Source organism: Salmo salar, chromosome 09 (assembly GCF_965601325.2).
Source record: "Salmo salar chromosome 09, fSalSal1, whole genome shotgun sequence".
Lineage (NCBI taxonomy): Eukaryota > Metazoa > Chordata > Actinopteri > Salmoniformes > Salmonidae > Salmo > Salmo salar.
The window spans coordinates 31,167,787-31,188,088 of NC_138299.1; the positions used below are offsets into that span (position 1 = coordinate 31,167,787).

Consider the following 20,302-nt stretch of genomic DNA (forward strand, 5'->3'; position numbering starts at 1 on the left):
GGTATACAGAAGATAGCCCTATTTGGTAAAAGATCAAGCTAATATTATGGCAAGAACAGCTCATATAGACAAAGAGAAATGACAGTCCATCATTACTTTTAAGACATAAAGGTCAGTCAATACGGAACATTTCCAGAATTTCAAAAACCATCAAGCACTATGATGAAACTGGCTCTCATGAGGACCGCCACAGGAAAGGAAGACCCAGAGTTACGTCTGCTGCAGAGGATAAGTTCACTAGAGTTACCAGCCGCAGAAATTGCAGCCCAAATAAATGCTTCACAGAGTTCAATTAACAGACACATCTCAACATCAACTGTTCAGAGGAGACTCTGTGAATCAGCCCTTCGTGGTCGAATTGCTGCAAAGAAACCAATACTAAAGGACACCAATAAGAAGAAGAGACTTGCTTGGGCCAAGAAACACGAGCAATGGACATTAGACCAGTGGAAATCTGTCCTTTGGTCTGATGAGTCCAAATTTTAGATTTTTGGTTCCAATCGCCGTGTCTTTGTGAGATGCAGAGTAGGTGAACAGATGATCTCCGCATGTTTGGTTCCCACCATGAAGCATGGAGGAGGAGGTGTTATGGTGTGATAGAAATACGCCATCCCATCTGGTTGCGCTTAGTGGGACTATCATTTGTTTTTCAACAGGACAATGACCCAACACACCTCCAGGCTGTGTAAGGGCTATTTGACCAAGAAGGAGAGTGATGGAGTGCTGCATCAGATGACCTGGCCTCCACAATCACCTGACCTCAACCCAATTGACATGGTTTGGGATGAGTTGGACCGCAGAGTGAAGGAAAAGCAGCCAACAAGTGCTCAGCATATGTGGGAACTCCGTCAGAACTGTTGGAAAAGCATTCCAGGTGAAGCTGGTTGAAAGAATGCCAAGAGCGTGCAAAGCTGTCATCAAGGCAAAGGGTGGCTACTTTGAAAAATATAAAATATACTGCTCAAAAAAATAAAGGGAACACTTAAACAACACATCCTAGATCTGAAAGAAAGAAATAATCTTATTAAATACTCTTTTCTTTACATAGTTGAATGTGCTGACAACAAAACCACACAAAAATAATCAATGGAAATCCAATTTATCAACCCATGGAGGTCTGGATTTGGAGTCACACTCAAAATTAAAGTGGAAAACCACACTACAGGCTGATCCAACTTTGATGTAATGTCCTTAAAACAAGTCAAAAGGAGGCTCAGTAGTGTGTGTGGCCTCCACGTGCCTGTATGACCTCCCTACAACGCCTGGGCATGCTCCTGATGAGGTGGCGGATGGTCTCCTGAGGGATCTCCTCCAAGACCTGGACTAAAGCATCCGCCAACTCCTGGACAGTCTGTGGTGCAACGTGGCGTTGGTGGATGGAGCGAGACATGATGTCACAGATGTGCTCAATTGGATTCAGGTCTGGGGAACGGGTGGGCCAGTCCATAGCATCAATGCCTTCCTCTTGCAGGAACTGCTGACACACTCCAGCCACAAGAGGTCTAGCATTGTCTTGCATTAGGAGGAACCCAGGGCCAACCGCACCAGCATATGGTCTCACAAGGGGTCTGAGGATCTCGTCTCGGTACCTAATGGCAGTCAGGCTACCTCTGGCGAGCACATGGAGGGCTGTGCGGCCCCCCAAAGAAATGCCACCCCACACCATGACTGACCCACCGCCAAACCGGTCATGCTGGAGGATGTTGCAGGCAGCAGAACGTTCTCCACGGTGTCTCCAGACTCTGTCACGTCTGTCACATGCTCAGTGTGAACCTGCATTCATCTGTGAAGAGCACAGGGCGCCAGTGGCGAATTTGCCAATCTTGGTGTTCTCTGGCAAATGCCAAACGTCCTGCACGGTGTTGGGCTGTAAGCACAACCCCCACCTGTGGACGTCGGGCCCTCATACCACCCTCATGGAGTCTGTTTCTGACCGTTTGAGCAGACACATGCACATTTGTGGCCTGCTAGAGGTCATTTTTCAGGGCTCTGGCAGTGCTTCTCCTGCTCCTCCTTGCACAAAGGCGGAGGTAGCGGTCCTGCTGCTGGGTTGTTGCCCTCCAACGGCCTCCTCCACGTCTCCTGATGTACTGGCCTGTCTCCTGGTAGCACCTCCATGCTCTGGACACTACGCTGACAGACACAGCAAACCTTCTTGCCACAGCTCGCATTGATGTGCCATCCTGGATGAGCTACACTTCCTGAGCCACTTGTGTGGGTTGTAGACTCCGTCTCATGCTACCACTAGAGTGAAAGCACCGCCAGCATTCAAAAGTGACCAAAACATCAGCCAGGAAGCATAGGAACTGAGAAGTGGTCTGTGGTCCCCACCTGCTGAACCACTCCTTTATTGGGGGTGTCTTGCTAATTGCCTATAATTTCCACCTGTTGTCTATTCCATTTGCACAACAGCATGTGAAATTTATTGTCAATCAGTGTTGCTTCCTAAGTGGACAGTTTGATTTCACAGAAGTGTGATTGACTTGGAGTTACATTGTGTTGTTTAAGTGTTCCCTTTATTTTTTTGAGCAGTGTATATATAAATTATACTTTTTTGGTTACAACATGATTCCATATGAGTTACTTCATAGTGTTGATGTCTTCACTATTATTCTACAATGTAAAAAATAGTACAAATAAAGAAAAACCCTTGAATGAGTAGGTGTGTCCAAACTTTTGACTGGAACTGGAAGTGTTTGATGTGATTTTCGATTGCGTTTGCATTGATGTCAGAGAGGTTAGAGGGACAATAGACCCCTGAGTGATTGTTAGCGAGTTGAGTACTACTAATGCATGTCCAGAGTGCATAAAAGGAGATTACCATGGTTCAACGGTCACTTAGAATTTTACTGGGTTCATGACTCAGGACCGCAGGTGTTGCAGTAATTTGGTCACCGCAACAGCCCTAATCAATCCCTTTTAATCACACCCTCACCCTCTTCTCTTCTCTGTCCACTCTAGATGAGGAAATGTTGACCTGGGAACAGCCGGTGGGTGTGGCTGTTTTCTGCTAACTCATCATTAGGGAAGTGAGCTTGGAGCAGCAGGTGTAAGCTTTAACAAGTAAAGCGTGAGACAAGAGCCATGAACTTTTAGCTGTAACCTGAAGTAATTTATATTTCTCACCTCATTGTTGTATCCGTTTTAGTTTCTCATTCTCTCTTCTAGCAAGAAGAGGAAGATGGAAAAAAAATAAACCCAGAATAATGATTTAATTACACAATGATTTCTATATTAAAATTCATTGCTTATTGCAAATATCTGTTAATAGTAGATTCATGGTTTTACACACAAAAAAACTCCTACATGTCTAGTTGTCCGATGTGGTTGAGGCTGCAGACGCGTGGGTTAGGGAGATGTGGCCTTTAGCTCATAACTGGGATGGAAGTTTACCCCACACACACACACTTGAAATACTGATGTTAGTCATGTGAGAACCGGAGAGGAAACCCCCTCAATAAGGCATCAGGGCCTGTAGGTGTGCTGAAACAAAACTCTCTGTGCTGCGATTATACAAAAATGTTATTTATTTGAAAGCAGGGGATTAATATCTACTCTATGCAGTCAGTGACCTGAGGCCACAGCCCCTCCTGCTCACTTCACCTGTCAGAGAAACAATAATGCCACACAGTTGTGTGGAGTTGGAGGGAGGAAAAGGAATGTCATTATTCACACCGTGTGGTCAGACTCTGTGGTGACTGAGGGTTCTGCTTACGGATAGAAACCCACAGAGTATGGTTAGGCTATGAAAAAATATATACCCATCTTTCCCACAGGATCCAATCTAAACAACAGCCTCCCACATCACCCTGCAGCTGTGACAATGCCATCTCCACTGTGTCTCAAGTGGGGGAAGACTGTCATTACAACTAAGTCACTTCAATGGAATTCAAGACGTTCCCTTTCAGGATATTTGTATTTGGCTCTATCCGAGGGGTCTATCCGAGGGGGAGGCAGGTAGCCTAATGGTTAGATACCCTAGATGCTATTGTCTGCAGTTGTGCTCTTGAGCAAGGCACTTAACCCCCCACAACAACAGCTCCTTGGGCGTCCAGTGAGGCTGCCACTTGCACCTCTTCTAAACCTGTATATGTATGTGTGTCTTCCTGAGGGGTTAGGTTAAAAGCGGAAATTACATTTTGGTTGGACCTTATGTGCAACTGACCGATAAAGTGATCTTAATGTTAATCTATTCATCTATATCTGCTGGTGTGGCTGTGCTCCATATTACCCCCTAGTGGCAAAAGGAGAGATGGTGGAGACATACTGTACATACAGTACATTCTATTCAGAATTACTTAATTGTACTGAGTCACAAATACAGAATAGGCACCCTTTACATTCTGTAACTAGGAATTAGGTAATATTCACAGAATTTCAGCCTTAGTCATTATATTGGAAAATCAACAAGTACTTTTCTTTCACAGATTCAACCAAACTGATGTTTGAGAGTATTTGGTTTAATGATGATGACTGATGCTCGACCACTCAAGTAGTAGAAAATCCAGATTAAGGAAATCCACCCATTGCCTTTTGAGATTGCTTTTGAGTGACACGGACTGTGGTTTGCTTAGTTTGGAAGACAGAGGAAGAGTAACAGTGAGTCAGCATGAACCTGAACACACTAACATGAGCTGTTGCCTCGCCAACTGGAAATGGTAACACCAGCTGTGGGTGTTCATTATGTTCTAATAGCTACTGTAGAGAGGGCAGTGAAGGAGAGAGAAGGGAAGGAGAAGGCATGGAAGGAGAGGGCTGGGCAGGGCATGGCAGGAGAGGGCAGGGCTGGGACTTGGAGATTCCATCAGGTGCAGTCTAATTGCACTGCAGAAGCCACATCAATAACACATCTCAACCTTATGGGTCAGATCTTATGGTCAGATCAACAGTGCCAACCTAGGCTCGGAACATTTCGTTCCATCTTGCTCAGATTGTTGTTCCATTGAGTTTGGCAGGTCGCTGCCTTAAGAAAATAGACAAGGCCTTGCCTTAACTCATGACAATTATATATTCTGGATTCACACCAGCAGATATGAGAGATCTGGCAGAGCACTCACCATCTGCGACTGGTTCCCTTTGATGCCCATGTTGGCAACGCTGAAACCATCTATGACCATGTCAAAGGCCGGCTTCCACTTGACAAAGTTCTTGAAGCTTTCCAGCTCCTAGGAGAGGGAGAAACATTTGGTTACCCAAGCTACTGGTTTAAATATTTGGTGAAATGCTTTGTGCTTCCATTTTAAATGTTTGTGCATGTCAAGTGCATATCATATGTAATATTGAAATTTTTATGATGCATTTAAATGTCTCACAGCTATCAAATATGAAAATCTTACGTGAAATATAAAGGGGGAGTGGGGGGATTCACATGCTGGAACATTATCACTTCATGACAAAAACATTATTGAAAGTCACAAGCACCAGTGCACGTTGCATGCCTGACTGTACACAACAAGGACGAATTTTAGTAACAGGGCAAGACTTGCTCAATATTTACTGAACTTGACAGACAGACCTTCCCTTTTTTTGTCATGTTTTTCTTTTCTTGTTTCCATTTCAATGGGAACCTGGACTGGCTCCAGATATGAGTCTGGCAGTACACAGTACAGTGGGGGAATTTCTGGCTGGACCACATGCCAACTCCAGGCCACACCTCTACATGTCTGTCTATTATGTACATTGTACACATGGTCCCGTGTGGCTCAGTTGGTAGAGCATGGTGTTTGCAACGCCAGGGTTGTGGGTTTGATTCCCACGGGGGACCAGTACGGAGAGGAAAAAAAAAATGTATGAAATGTATGCATTCACTACTGTAAGTCGCTCTGGATAAGAGCGTCTGCTAAATGACTAAAATGTAAAAAAATGTACACTGTATGTATGCATGCATAGGTCTTTCGTGTTGCCGTCACTGCTGCATTGGAAATAGAGATACATTTCATTGGTAGGAGGTTGGTAAATACTGGTCATACATGTCTAAATCTAAAGTATTTTGCTGAACTAAAATGTTTCTTTAAAAAAAAGGATTTCATCACATGTATATGCAAATGTTTTCCTCCTGTTTCCAGAGAATGCAACGAGACTGACCAACTGCAGCCTACACACAGGAGATTACAGTAGGACACTGCAGGGTCCATTCATTGTTAAACAAATCATGTTGTATAAGTGTCTATTATACAATACTGTAGCCATGGGAACAGCCCACTACTTTCACTTCTTTGTCTCTGCGATACAAATAGCCTGAGAAATCCCCCGCCACACCCCAACACAAACCTCAAAGTCCACCAGAACAACAGTACTGTATACCCTTGCAAAATACTAACCATTCTTCAAGTAGGCTCCAACTGCTTGATTGTACTGTACCTTTGAGAATAAAAAATGCAGATAATAGTTCTAGAAAGAATTGTAGCTTATTTGACTAAAGCTAGTAACTTGTCCCTTGTAGCGTCAGCTGTGTGAATTGTGTCAGTTGCTCTGTCTAGGGGTGTCCTTTTTTTAAATTTTCCATTTGGTTTACATTTTTTATATTATGCACTACGAGATTATTCTGTATAATAAAAATCACTTTGCAAATGTAATAAATTATTATTATTATTACTTTTATTATTAACAGCATTGCAGTGAGACATATGTATAGAATGGAAAGGGGAAGAATATTTGGGGAATCCCTTTTGTGCAGAAGGGAGAAAGATCTGAAATAAATAACATTCAGAAGACAAGAAATGTTCGGGCCCTGTTTCAGGCCATAGACATTCATATTCATTAAGTGTTCATATACAGGCCTCTGTGATAAAAGCAGGATGTTAACATCTAGTTGACCAATAGGCTTGGGACGAGGTTACTTTCACATTTACTTCACCTCTACCTTATTAACACAGCTTGTTGTGTTGCTATCTACTCCCTGCAGCAAAAGCAGTTGTCATGGAGAGTTGAGGGAGCACAATGGAACTAGAAGAACTGGGAATTCTCAGAGGTTGTAGGGTCACGTGACTGGTGCCTAGATGTTGTTTGTTTGATGGAGTCTGATACAATGAATCTCCAGTCTAGTTCCATAATACCCTTTTTGCACTATTGGTTAGAGCCTGTAAGTAAGCATTTCACTGTAAGGTCTACACCTGTTGTATTCAGCGCACGTGACAAATAAACTTTGGTTTGATTTGATTTGATTTGATTGTGGAGAGAAAGTGTTTGGCAGAGCACAGCCTTCGCTTTGGCTCCCCCTCCTGTCCAGCTCAGGCGTTCGGCGTAGCTGGCATTCTGCTGCCGCCCTTCACTCATTAACCCCGGACTTGTCTCGTCATCATTACACACACTTGGTTCACTGTATATATACTCGTCCTGTCATTTGTCTTTGTCGGTCATTGTAAATGTTGCTTGTTTTATTATTTTGCTCTTTGGGTTTCATCCCGCTTTTATATATGGTGCTTTAATAAATTCAGTAGTTCTAAACCTGCGACTGCCTCCTACCTGCTCCTCTCTACACTTGTGACAGAATGACTGACCCAAGAGAACAGGAAGCAGCAGGACATCGCCACCTCTCCGCTACAGGAGCAAAGTTCCACCACCACGACTTGTGCCTGGAGCACCTCGGGACTGCCATGAACGAGGTGCTCCAGACTGTATGCCAGCTGCAGGCTAAATCACCACCTTCCCAGCTCCCCGCGGTCGTTCCAGCCACCCCACCACCATCTGCATCACCCGGTCTGATTAGCAACCTCCACCTGCCCCTCCTGGAGCGGTTTGACGGCACCCCAGCTCACTGTAGGGGGTTTCTCCTGCAGTGTGACCTCCACCTTGCCTGTCATGCTGGGACAGCCTCTGAGAGGGACAAGGTGGCCTTGGTGGTCTCAACAGGCCGGGCTCTGGAATGGGCGCACGTTGTCTGGGAGAGGGAAGTTCTAGAAGTGCAGTCCTATGAGCACTTCACCCAACTCTTCCGTGCCATTTTCGACCACCCTACAGAGGGCCGAGAGGGAGGTGAGCATCTCCTCCGTCTACGTCAGGGGTCCAGGAGAGTGTCTGAGTACGCTCTGGATTTCCGGACGGTGGCTGCGTCCACTGGCGACCAGACCCTGTTGATGGTTTTCCGCAGTGGGCCAGTGGGCCTGTTGCGATGAGGACCTTATGCTGGACCAGCTCATCGTCATGGCCATCCACCTGGATAATCTACTGCGTGCCCGTTGTCGCCCATCCCGGGGGTTCGGGTCTCTCCCAGGAACCTCCAGCAAGACTGAGCCCATGGGGGTGGGCACGACGCACCTTCCCCCAGAGGAACATCAACACCGCCGTCAACAGGGTCTCTGCTAATGTGAGGAGTCGGACCACCCCTGGAACACCTGTCCCAGAAGGAGAACCAGGCGAGGAAGCGAAAGGCTGAGGTGACGCTCCTGCACCTTCCCAGCTAGATGTGAACATGCCTTCCTCCTCTCTGTCCACCCAGTCCGTCCTCCTTCCTGTCACCTTCCCAGACTATCCTGGCCCCCCACTGAGTCCTGCCCTAGTGGACTCAGGTTCTGCAAGCAATTTCCTAGACCGGTCAGAGGCCTTATCATTACGCATTCCTCTAGTCCCTTTACAACCTCCTATCCCAGTCCATGCCCTAGACAACTGTCCACTAGGAACAGGACTGGTGTGCCAGACCACGATTCCCATTTCCCTCAGTTGCTACAACCACCGTGAACCCATCACTTTCCTCATCTTAGACTCTCCTGCACACCCCGTAGTTTTAGGTTTCCCCTGGTTACAGTTGCATAACCCCAGGATATCGTGGACAGAGAAGAGGTTGTTGGGTTGGTCACAGGAGTGTCAGGGGAGGTGTCTATCTGTGCCACCTCTGTGGAAAGTCCGGACCAGGCCACCCACGTCCCTATCCCGGAGGAATACTGGGACCTACAGGTGGCTTTTTCGAAGACTTGTGCCATGTGCCTGTCCCCTCATCACCCATGGGACTGCACTATCGACCTACTGCCTGGTTCTACCCTCCCGCGGGGCACATCTACCCTCTCTCGCATGCACCGAAGCCATGGAGGTCTACGTCCAGGAGGCGCTGGCCCAAAGATTCCTCCGTCAATCCACCTCTCCGGCCTCCTCCAGCTTCTTTTTCCTGAAGAAGGAAGGAGGTTTCCGCCCCTGTATCGATTACCAGACACTGAATAAGGCAACTGTTAAATTCAGTTATCCCCTGCCTCTTATACCCAGTGCTCAGTACTTTACCAAAATGAATTTACGTAGTGCCTACAACCTGGTGCGCATCAGAGTGGGGGATGAATGGAAGACCGCCGTCAGCACCAGCACCGGGCACTACAAATACAGGGTAATGCCCTACGGCCTGACAAATGCACCTTCTGTGTTTCAATCCTTAATTAACGAGGTGTTCAGAGACATGTTGGGTCGCTGTGTAATGGTGTACATAGACGACATCTTGGTGTACGCCACTACACGCGAACAACATGTCTCATGTCAGGTCTGTTTTGGAGAGGCTGATAGGGCATCACCTGTACGCCAAGGCGGAGAAGTGTCTTTTCTTCCAGCAGGTTGTCTCCTTCCTGGGCTATCGGATATCCACCGCGGAAGTGGAAATGGAAGAGCAGAGGGTCAGTGCAGTACGGTCGTGGCCTGTTCCATCCAACATAAAGGCGGTGCAGCGGTTCCTAGGTTTTGGCAACTATTTCAGGCGTTTCATTAGGGGTTTTCAGCACAGTGGTGGCCCCTCTCTCGACACTCCTGAAGGGAGGTCCTCAACAGCTGCGCTGGACTGAGGCCAACAAAGCCATCCATGCGCTCAAGGAACGTTTTACGAATGCATCTGTTCTGGCTCATCCTGATCTGTATGTGCCCTTCATCGTGGAGGTGGACGCCTCCGAGGTTGGAGTAGGAACTGTTCCCTCCCAACGCACTGGATCACTGCCTAAATTCCATCTATGCGCCTTCTACTCACGGAAGCTGTCTCCCGCAGAGCGAAATTACAACGTGGGGGATAGTGAGTTGCTGGCCATCAAGAAGGCATTGAAAACATGGCGGCACTGGCTGGAGGGTGCTCAAAACACATTCCTGGTTTGGATGGACCACCGGAACCTAGAGTATATTCGAGCAGTCAAGAGGCTGAACCCGCGTCAGGTCAGGTGGGCCCTATTCTTCACCAGGTTCGACTTTTGTTTTTTACATTTTTTTATTTCACCTTTATTTAACCAGGTAGGCTAATTGAGAACAAGTTCTCATTTACATCTTTGACCTGGCCAAGATAAAGCAAAGCAGTGCGACACAAACAACAACACAGTTACACATGGAATAAACAAACATGCAGTCAATAATACAATAGAAAAGTATATATACAGTGTGTGCAGATAAGGGAGGTAAGGCAATAAATAGGCCATAGTGGCGAAATAATTACAATATAGCAATTAAACACTGGAGTGATAGATGTGCAGAAGATGAATGTGCAAGTAGAGATACTGGGGTGCAAAGGAGCAAAATAAATAAATAACAGTATGGGGATGAGGTTGTTGGATGGGCTATGTACAGGTACAGTGATCTGTGAGCTGCTCTGACAGCTGGTGCTTAAAGTTAATGAGGGAGATATGAGTCTCCAGCTTCAGTGATTTAAAATTTTTTTGCAATTCGTTCCAGTCATTGGCAGCAGAGAACTGGAAGGAAAGACGACCAAAGGAGGAATTGGCTTTGGGCGTGACCAGTGAAATATACCTGCTGGAGCGGTGCCACGGGTGGGTGCTGCTATGGTGACCAGTGAGCTGAGATTAGGCGGGGCTTTACCTAGCAAAAACGTATAGATGACCTGGAGCCAGTGGGTTTGACTTTACCCTCTCCTAGCTGCCGGGATCTAAGAACGTCAAGGCCGATATGTCGTCCCGAGTGCATGATACAGAGGATCCGAGGGAGAAAGTGACACCCAATATTCCCCCGTCCCGCGTTGTGGCTTCTGTTGTGTGGACGCGGACATCCGTCAAGCCCTGCGACAGGAGCCCTTACCTGCCCACTGTCCCAAGGGGCGTACCTACGTACCCTCTGATGTGTGGGTGTCACAAACGTCGAATTGATGAGACCAAGGTGCAGCGTGTAGAGTGCTCATTCTTACTTGTTTATTATAGGAGAACACTTAAACAAAGAAAAAACAAACGACAGCAAACAGTTCCGTAAGGTAACATTGACTATATACGAAAACAACCACTCACAAACCCAAAGGAAAAAACACGCTGCCTAAGTATGGCTTCCAATCAGAGACAACGAAAGACACCTGCCTCTGAATGGAAACCATACTCGGCCACACATAGAAAATTAACATAGAAAATGAAAACAAGAACAAATCCCCATGAAACAAACCAACCCCAAAACACACAAAAACAACATCCCCTGCCACGCCCTGACCATACTACAATGACAAATGACCCCTTTTACTGGTATAGGACGTGACAGCGGGACTGTCTCCTCGCCTGGGAACACACAGCACCTGTGTCGGGGCTCCTGGGTATGGCCCGTACTATCGACTGTCTCTCCGCCAAGTACTAGTGGCCCACCTTGGCCTAGGACATCCGGGTTTACATCTCTTCATGCTCCACCTGCGCACAGAGCAAGACACCGAGACGCCTCCCCTATGGCAAACTCCACCCGCTGCCGGTTCCACAACGACCCTGGTCCCATCTCTCTGTGGACTTTGTCACAGACCTACCCCCCTTGGAGGGGCACACCACCATCCTGGTCATTGTGGACCAGTTTTCCAAAGCCTGTCGTTTGATTCCTCTGCCTGGTCTCCCTACGGCCATGCAGACCGTGGAGGCTCTCTTCTCTCACGTCTTCCGGCACTACGGGATTCATCGTGTCTGGCTGTGTGGTCCTCAGTTCACCTCCCATGTCTGGAAGGCCATCATCGAACGACTGGGGGTTCACGGTCAGCCTCACCTCTGGGTACCGTCCCCAATCAAATGGGCAGGTGGAAAGGGTAAATCAGGAACTGGGTAGGTACCTTCGTAGTTACTGTCAGGACCGGCCGGGGAAGTGGGCTGCATTTCTGCCTTGGGCAGAACATGCACAAAACTCCCTCCGTCACTCCTCCACTAACCTCCACTAAACTTTCAGTGTGTTCTAGGCTATCAGCCGGCCCTGGCATCCTGGCACCGGAGTCAGATCGAGGCTCCTGCGGTGGACGATTTGGTTCCAGCGAGTCGAGGAGGTATGGAACACAGCGCACACCCGTCTCCAGCACGTCGTCAATTACCGTATCTCACCCTCATTTCATGTATCTCTCCTCAGGCTGGTGGCAGCTGGTCGCTTGGCAAGTGCTGGACTCCACGACGCACCTCCCCCTCCCTTGGACGGCGAGGGGGCCCCAGCGTACTCCGTCCGCAGCCTGTTGGGGTCTGGGATGGGTACTGGAGGGGTCTCTCCAGTACCTGGTCGACTGGGAGGGGTACGGTCCCGAAGAGCGGTGCTGGGTTTCGGGGCGGGACGTCCTAGACCGTTCTCTCATTCGGGACTTCCACAGGCGTCATCCTGACTGACCTCCCCCTCCTGTCCAGCTCAGGCATTCAGTGTCGCCGGCTTTCTAGTTGCTGCTGAATCTGCTGCTGGCAAATGCCCTTCACTCGTCAACCCCGGACTTGTCTCGTCATCATTACACACACCTGGTTCAAATTCCCACTCCATCACTGTATAGATATACTCCCTGTCATTTGTCTTTGTCGGTCATTGTAAATGTTGCTTGTTTTCCTGAGAGGAATCTCTCCTAATATTTCCCGAGTACTTTATTATTTTTGCACTTTGGGTTTCGTCACGCTTTTATATATGGTGCTTTAATAAATTCAGTAGTTCTAAACCTGTGACTGCCTCCTGCCTACTCCTCTCCACACTTGTGACAAGTAGGAAGAGATTCTTTCACATTTGATGGCTCTTCATTGTTCTTGCACAATTAAGTTATCCATGTGGAAAAAGGACAGAAGTCTGAGAAACAATTTTATCAACAAGATAAAATGTCTAAAAGCACCAAGGAGCCTACATATTAAATGCATTAGGCTACACAGTGACATTCCACAACTATTCTACAAAAATCCCCCAACCTCCCAAAACAAAAGTTGTAGATAACTATTTGTTCCACCCATATGTCTGTGACCTAATAGCGTCTAGTCTAAAGCAAAAGAAAGCGGTTGTTTAAGTTCTATGGCTGGGTTTATATTCTAAAAAACCCTGTCAACTTGCTGCAAAATGTTACCATAAACTCTTTCTTGTCAGTGTAAGATTATTTTGTGTTTATGCTATGCCTTTACCTCAAAGTATTGATGGGACAGAAAGAGAAACTGGCTAATACAAAGCAGTATTGTGAATCCTAGACAAAAATTATGCAGATGCTTTTCAATTGGTTCCAAATGCATTGTTCTTGCACTGTTTCATGCGACAGACTTAACAAAAGTTGAACCTTGAAAATAAAACACTGATGCTGCATAGGAGCATGCAAGGAGCAATGCTCCAGCCCCAGGACTGAAGGCGTTAGTTTTCAGTGCCCCACAGTGGTTTCACTACATGAACTACTCACTCATGTAGACATGGGGGGTTAGAGTCCACCCACAAACACATGTGCACGCACGCACACACACACACACACACACACACACACACACACACACACACACACACACACACACACACACACACACACACACACACACACACACACACACACACACACACACACACACACACACACACACACACACACACACAGAGCAGGCAGGGACTTTCCAGGGTCACTCATGTGAGAGCCTATTGAGGGCTGAAATGTGAAACTCTTTTGTGCAGCTTACAACTGCAGCGGGTTTAAAACTGTCCAAGCTATGCCCAGAAATAAACATGTCACAAAAACCTAGTGTTACCTAAAGCAACAGAGAGGGATTACAGCTCAAAACAGGGATTTAACTGTCATGCAGCAGCAGCGAATTGCATTTCCGTAAATAAACTGCCATAAAATAGCATATTACTTTATTATACAATATGCATATCTTTATCTATACTGAACATGCCAATTGCATGCTCGCTCAAAACTTGAGACATACGGGCATTGTGTTGTGTGACAAAACTGCACATTTTAGAGTGGTAAGTCACTGGTAAGTGTAATATCTTGCGTGGAAGTATACTCACTGGCTGTTTGCAGCCTGGAGCAGCTGGTCACATGGCCAGCCCCTCCTCTTGAGTGCTCCACTTGCTGTGCACGGTTGATCTGTATCTTCTGCCCGTGGTTTGTCGTACTTGTGTTTCGTTAGTGTTACACTACGATTCTGTGTGCATCCATTAGTATGGTGGCTCTTGCTGCCACAAACTATAATTTACCTTACACAACTTGCTGACTGACTTGTTCTATGTGTGTGTTGTGAATTGCTTTAACATCTTGCTCCCACGCGGGTTCTCTGCTAATTACCCTGCAGGGTTTTTTTTCATTTTCTTCCCCTGCAGAGTGTAAGAGTATCATGGTGGGCTTTCCACTACGTTGAGACATTAACTTTGGAGTTCCTTAACGGAGTTACTCCATCATATGGTGCTGTTTTTACTGCTTGGATATTAAACCGACTAGGTAATATTGCAGTTGGCGTAAACCAAAAACAAATAAATTAATAATTCAAATCCATTACCTGGTTGTTGTTTTTTTTGTCTGCCTGCTTTTCCCACACGGGTCTTCCCTGTTTTTTGCAGAGGTACTGGGTAATTTATCCCTCACTTGGTTCCAATTACTCCAAGCGGGTCACGACATAAGCTCTCCCAGGGTGTCGGACCCCTGCTCCATGGCCTCGGACCCCTGCTCCATGGCCTTGTTGGCTTGGCTGAGCTTATGGCTTCTCTTTGTGACAGGTGTGATGCTGCTCGGGTAGCCACTGCACAGGACATAAAACTGGTAGACAGTGATGACTCTCCAACTGTCCCCATCTCTGCTGAGTTCCGCGAGACCTTGCAGGAGAGCTGGGCCTCTGCCAGGGGGTCCTTCCGACTCACTGCAGAGACTGGACCATGGAGTTATGTTGCGGGCGCAGAGGCACTAGGGCTCCGGGAGTACCCAACCATGGACACCATGATAGCTGCCATGGTCCTCTCGGACTGGGAGATTATAGGGCGGATCCTGTGACTGAAGCTGGGACCCCAGAGTCTTTGATGCGTACTTGAAAGCCACATATGGGACCCTCTGCTCTCTTGGCCGCCTTACCAACGCGGCCATGCTGCTGCAGGCCTACCTGCAGACTCTGTTTCCCTGGCTGCAGGAGGGCACAGAGGAGCTCCTCCGGGAAGCGATGGAGGTGTCTCGCCTGCTTTCCCTGCTCTTGAGGGATGTGGCCCGCGCCAATGAATGGGCAATGGCGCATGTGGTTACCTCCCGGCGCCATCTCTGGCTGGCCCAATCCCGTCTGCCAGCTGCTCTCCAGAGCACATTTGCCACTCTCCCCATCACCCCAGGGCTGACGTTTGGCCCAGGGGTTGATGACATTCTGGAGCGGACCGATAAGGTTCGTAGGGACCGGGAGACCCTGAGACGGTTCATGCCGCCTCCTCAGGCCCTGGTCCAAGGCCTCCTCAGGCCCCGATCCATGCCACCCACCTGCACCTGAACGATAGTGGGGTCCCTCTCCTGCCCCATCGCCTCATGCTGAGGGATGACAGCAGGGAGGGGCACAGCGTGCGGTGGAGCAACAACCTGTCAACCGTCACCGCCACAGGGACGTGCCTGGGGAATCCGAGGAGAGGCGGGCCACGGCAGGACCTCTGACACACCCTTCTCCGGCCTCGGCCGCTTCTCCCGGTCTCAAAGGGCAATGTGGGGGGAGGGTGTGGAGTCCCACTGGGTGTTGTCCACAATGCTCGAGGGGTACTGACTCCAATTCCGGTGCCGGCCCCATCCTTCAGGGACCTTTGTGTCACCACTGTGGCCGACCCCCTGAAGAAAACCCTACGGCTGGAGATCTCCTCACTCCTGGACAAGCGTGCCATCCGCAGGATCGAGACATCAGAACGGCTAGGTGGGTTCTACTCCACTTATTTTGTGCTCCCAAAAAGAGATGGAGGGTTTCTACTGATTCTTTACCTCCGAAACCTCAATGCGTACTTCCATGTTCCTGTGGCAGTACCTCCAATTCGCTTTCGAAGGGACAGCTTACGAATTCATGGTTCTTCCCTTCGGCCTCTCCTTGGCACACGCACTTTCACAAAGTGCATGGACGCTGTCCTGGCACCTCTCACGTCCCGAGGATTGTTTATCCTCAATTACCTGGACGATTAGCTGATTTGTGCCCTGACCAGGACCTAGGTCCTGTCAGACAGAGACATGCTACTGACCCACATCGCAGGCTGGGTCTGATGCCCACCCAGAGGGTGGCCTTCATTGGCATGGAACTGGACTCAGTTCTCATGAGCGCACGCCTGCCCACCAGAAGGGTTCAGGCGATCTTATCTTGTCTCGACCACTTTCGGCAGGAGCGGGTGGTATCCGCCCTGACCTGCCAATGCCCGTTGGGCTTGCTGGCGGCGGCCTCGTTGCTGATTCCCCTGGGCCTGCTCCATCTCTGGCCTCTTCAACGATGGTTCAACTCCCACCGGCCGCACCCGAAGCGCCACCATCACCGCCAGCTGTGGGTGACCGCACAGTGCCTCAAAGCATTGTTGAGGTGGTGCTGTCACTCCTCAACAATGGGGGGGGTGACCAAGGGCAGGTAGGCCAGCGGCTGTTGGCTACCCCCTTGGAGCAGCAGGCACATCAATACACTAGAGCTCCGAGATGTACTGCTGGCCCTGCGGTCTTTCCTTCCACATCTGAAGGGAAGACATGTCCTGGTGAGAACGGACAACACCACAGTGGTGGCTTACATCAACCATCAGGGTGGACTGAGGTCCCACCACCTCCATCTTATGGCACGGGAGCTCCTTCTCTGGGATCAGGGACATCTAGCGTCTCTACGCGCAGCGCACATACCTGCATCCTGAATGTAGCTGTGGATATGTTCTCGAGGGAGGGCCCGCCACCATGGGACTGGAGCTGCACCTGTGGGACAAGTTCGGGAGGTTGCAGGTTGACCCGTTTGCCTCCCTGGACAATGCACACCGCCTCCTGTGGTACTCCATGTCGGAGCCACCAGGGCCTCTGGGCTTGGATGCTCTGGCTCATGATTGGCCAGGGCTGGAGCTTTACGCATTCCCCCTTTTTCCCCTGATCCAGGCTGTGCTGGACAGGACCAGAATGGCGGAGCATTGTCTGCTGCTGGTGGCCCCGTACTGGCCCAGACAACCCTGGTTCAGCCTTCTCCTGTCCCTGTTGACTGGGACACCTAGGCAACTGCCCCTGAGACCCAACCTGCTGTCTCAGGCTGGGGGAACTCTGTGGCATTCAAGACCACACCGCCTCAGTCTGTGGGCTTGACCGCTAAACGGCACCAATGGTCCATGTTAGGAGGGTGTAATGAACACCATGCAGAGTGCAAGGGCACCGGCTACAATTGCGGCATACCAGTTGCACTGGCGGTTATTATGCTCTTGTTGCACTGGTATTAAGGTTGTGCCCGAGTGATGCGGGGTGCAGTATGTCCTCCAATACCTGCAGTCTCTCTTGGATGAGGGCTTGGCAACCTCTACACTGAGAGGGTATTTGGCTGCTATATCTGCCTGCCATGTGGGGTGGATGGACAGGCTAGAGGGTGCTATCCTTTGGTCTCCAGGTTTATGAAGGGGGTTTGTCACCTGCATCCAACTTGGGCCCGCTCAATGGCGAGCTGGGATCTGGATGTTGTCTTGGCAGCTTTGGCAAAGCTGCCTTTCGAACCGTTGGAGTCTGCCTCCCTGAAACACCTCTCTATGAAGGTGGCTTTCTTATTAGCGATTACTTCCATGAGGGGGTGGGTGAGCTCCATGCTCTTTCTGAGTGCTACCGGATGGACCCGGTGGGAGGAGTATATCTCTCCGCCTCAACCCTTCATTCCTCCCGAAGGTTCTGTCAGACAAACATGTGAACATCCCTTTTATCCTGTCTGCTTACGACCCCCCGGGCAATGGCGGGGGAGCCTGGGCCTCCCTCCGGCATGCTGTGCCCTGTGTGGGCACTGGCTGCCTATGTGGAGCGAACACGGTCAGTGAGAACAACAGACCAGCTCTTTGTCTGCTATGGTGAGAGAGTCCTGGGGGCTGGGCTATCAAAGCAGAGGCTCTCACTGGATCATAGACACGATTACGACAGCATACCGCCTGGCTGGCAGGCCAGTGCTGGGATCTGAGGTGACACATTCAACACGAGGTGTGGCTGCATCCTGGGCTCTACTGAGAAGAGTACCCCTTGCTGATATCTGTGCTGCGGCCAGCTGGGCTTCCTCTTGCAACTTTGCTAGGTACTATCGGGTAAATGTGGCACCTCCCTCTGCGGTTGGTTCAGCGGTCCTGGGCGTCGTCTCCCCTTCCTGGGACTGTGCCGTGACCCCCTTCCACATTGACGGCCCCTGTGTCTCGATCCCTCGCTGGGACTTCGCTGCAGGCTGGCCAGGTCCCTCTAGCACCGACTAAATCTGGTACGGGTATACCAATATATTGGAGTGATCCAATATAGTGAAACATAACGAAGGTTATGTATGTAGCAACAGTCATGTGAGCTATATGGATCACTCTAATCCTCTAGGGTGCTAGAGGCGCCTCAAAAATGATGTCGAGAACATGTGTCACGGCCATGGGGTCTATATATAGGGGCGGACCCCAGCCGTGACACAGGTGTACACGGGAGTAAATCTGTAAATCCTCACTTCGGATTTATCCCTCCGCCGCGGAGCAATACCAATATATTGGAGTGATCCATATAGCTCACATAACCGCTGTTACATACGTATCCTTCGTTTTTCATGGTTTGGGTTAGGCCCCTTAGTTCCAGTGAAGGGAAATCTTAATGCTACAGCATACAATTACATTTTAGATGATTCTTTGCTTCCAACCTTGTGGCAACAGTTTGGGGGAAGGCCCTTTCCTGTTTCAGCATGACAATGCCCCTGTGCACAAAGCGAGGTCCATACAGAATTGGTTCGTCGAGATCGGTGTGGAAGAACTTGACTTGCCTGCACAGAGCCCTGACCTCAACCCCATCGAACACCTTTGGGATGAATTGGAATTTAATTGGAAGGCTGTTATAGCAGCCAAAGGGGGACCAACTCCATATTAATGACCATGATTTTGGAATGAGATGTTCGACGAGCAGCTGTCCACATACTTTTGGTCATGTAGTGTATCTGTACAAAAAGGAGTTCCCATAGTCCCATTAAGACAAAACAGAATTAACAAGGTGTTTTCCCCACAATAGTCTGTAGGTTATATTGTGTATAAAGGCTTGCACACATCGCAATGAATGTGTATCTAGCGTTCGTCTGCTGATCGTTCAGCGCGCTGTGTTTTAAGTACAACCCGCGGTAGACGTCTGGCTGGCAACATTTTCACAAAATTCTACATGTAAAATCCGTGGGCAAATTACGTTCAGAGGTGCTAAGTACTCTCAGACTGTAAATGCTATTGTTGTGTCTGAGCCCTAAGGAGCATTAGGTACATAAGATAAGACTCAGTCTCTAAGAATTATATGTTTCCTCTCATGCGTCTGAAGATTTCTTATTGATGAAACATAAATTGCCACATATAGGAACAGTGACAAATGGAGGTAAGCTAGATACTGTACAATTATTTTGACCTGTGAAGAGCCTACAAGCAGCTATCATCAAACACTGCATTTAGACAGGCTGCCCAATTCGGATATTTTTGACCAATCACATTAGATCTTTCCACATCAGCTCTTTTTCTGAGCTGATCTGATTGGTCAAAAGACCAATTAGTGACAAAGAAAACAATCAGATTTGGGCTGCCTGTCTAACAAAGCCAATGAGGTGCAACAGGTCTTTGCCAGTAAAGGCTGAAATTTATTTTGTCACCTACATATTGACCAGCCTTTGCTAGTGTCTGCAATGTGTGGCTGGACTGAGCTGACTGACTATGAGCGGGCTCAGTGAGGGATGCATAGAGAGACACGGGGAGCTAAATGTGCTGCAACTGGAAATCCCCATAATCTCATCTAATTGTGAAACATGCCTGATTCTTTGGAGGACATCTTGTTATTTAATCAGTAGACGTCCTGCTCATACAAGAGGACCCCATGCAGCAAATTATCTTGTCTAATTCAGGAATGAGATAAATCGTTAAACTACAGCAAACTCTAAGACTAAAGCAAGATCAGCCCTGAACAACACTGTATCATGCAATAATGCATTTCCCAGCTGATTAGTTTGACCAATACTTTTAAAATGTTTCCCCA

The 20,302-nt window shown here is 48.6% G+C and overlaps 1 pseudogene; it reads right to left on the reverse strand.

Annotated features, from left to right (window-relative positions):
* Window positions 1-20,302, reverse strand: part of LOC145857939 (mitochondrial ribonuclease P catalytic subunit-like) — a 28,945-nt pseudogene that overhangs the window by 7,372 nt on the left and 1,271 nt on the right.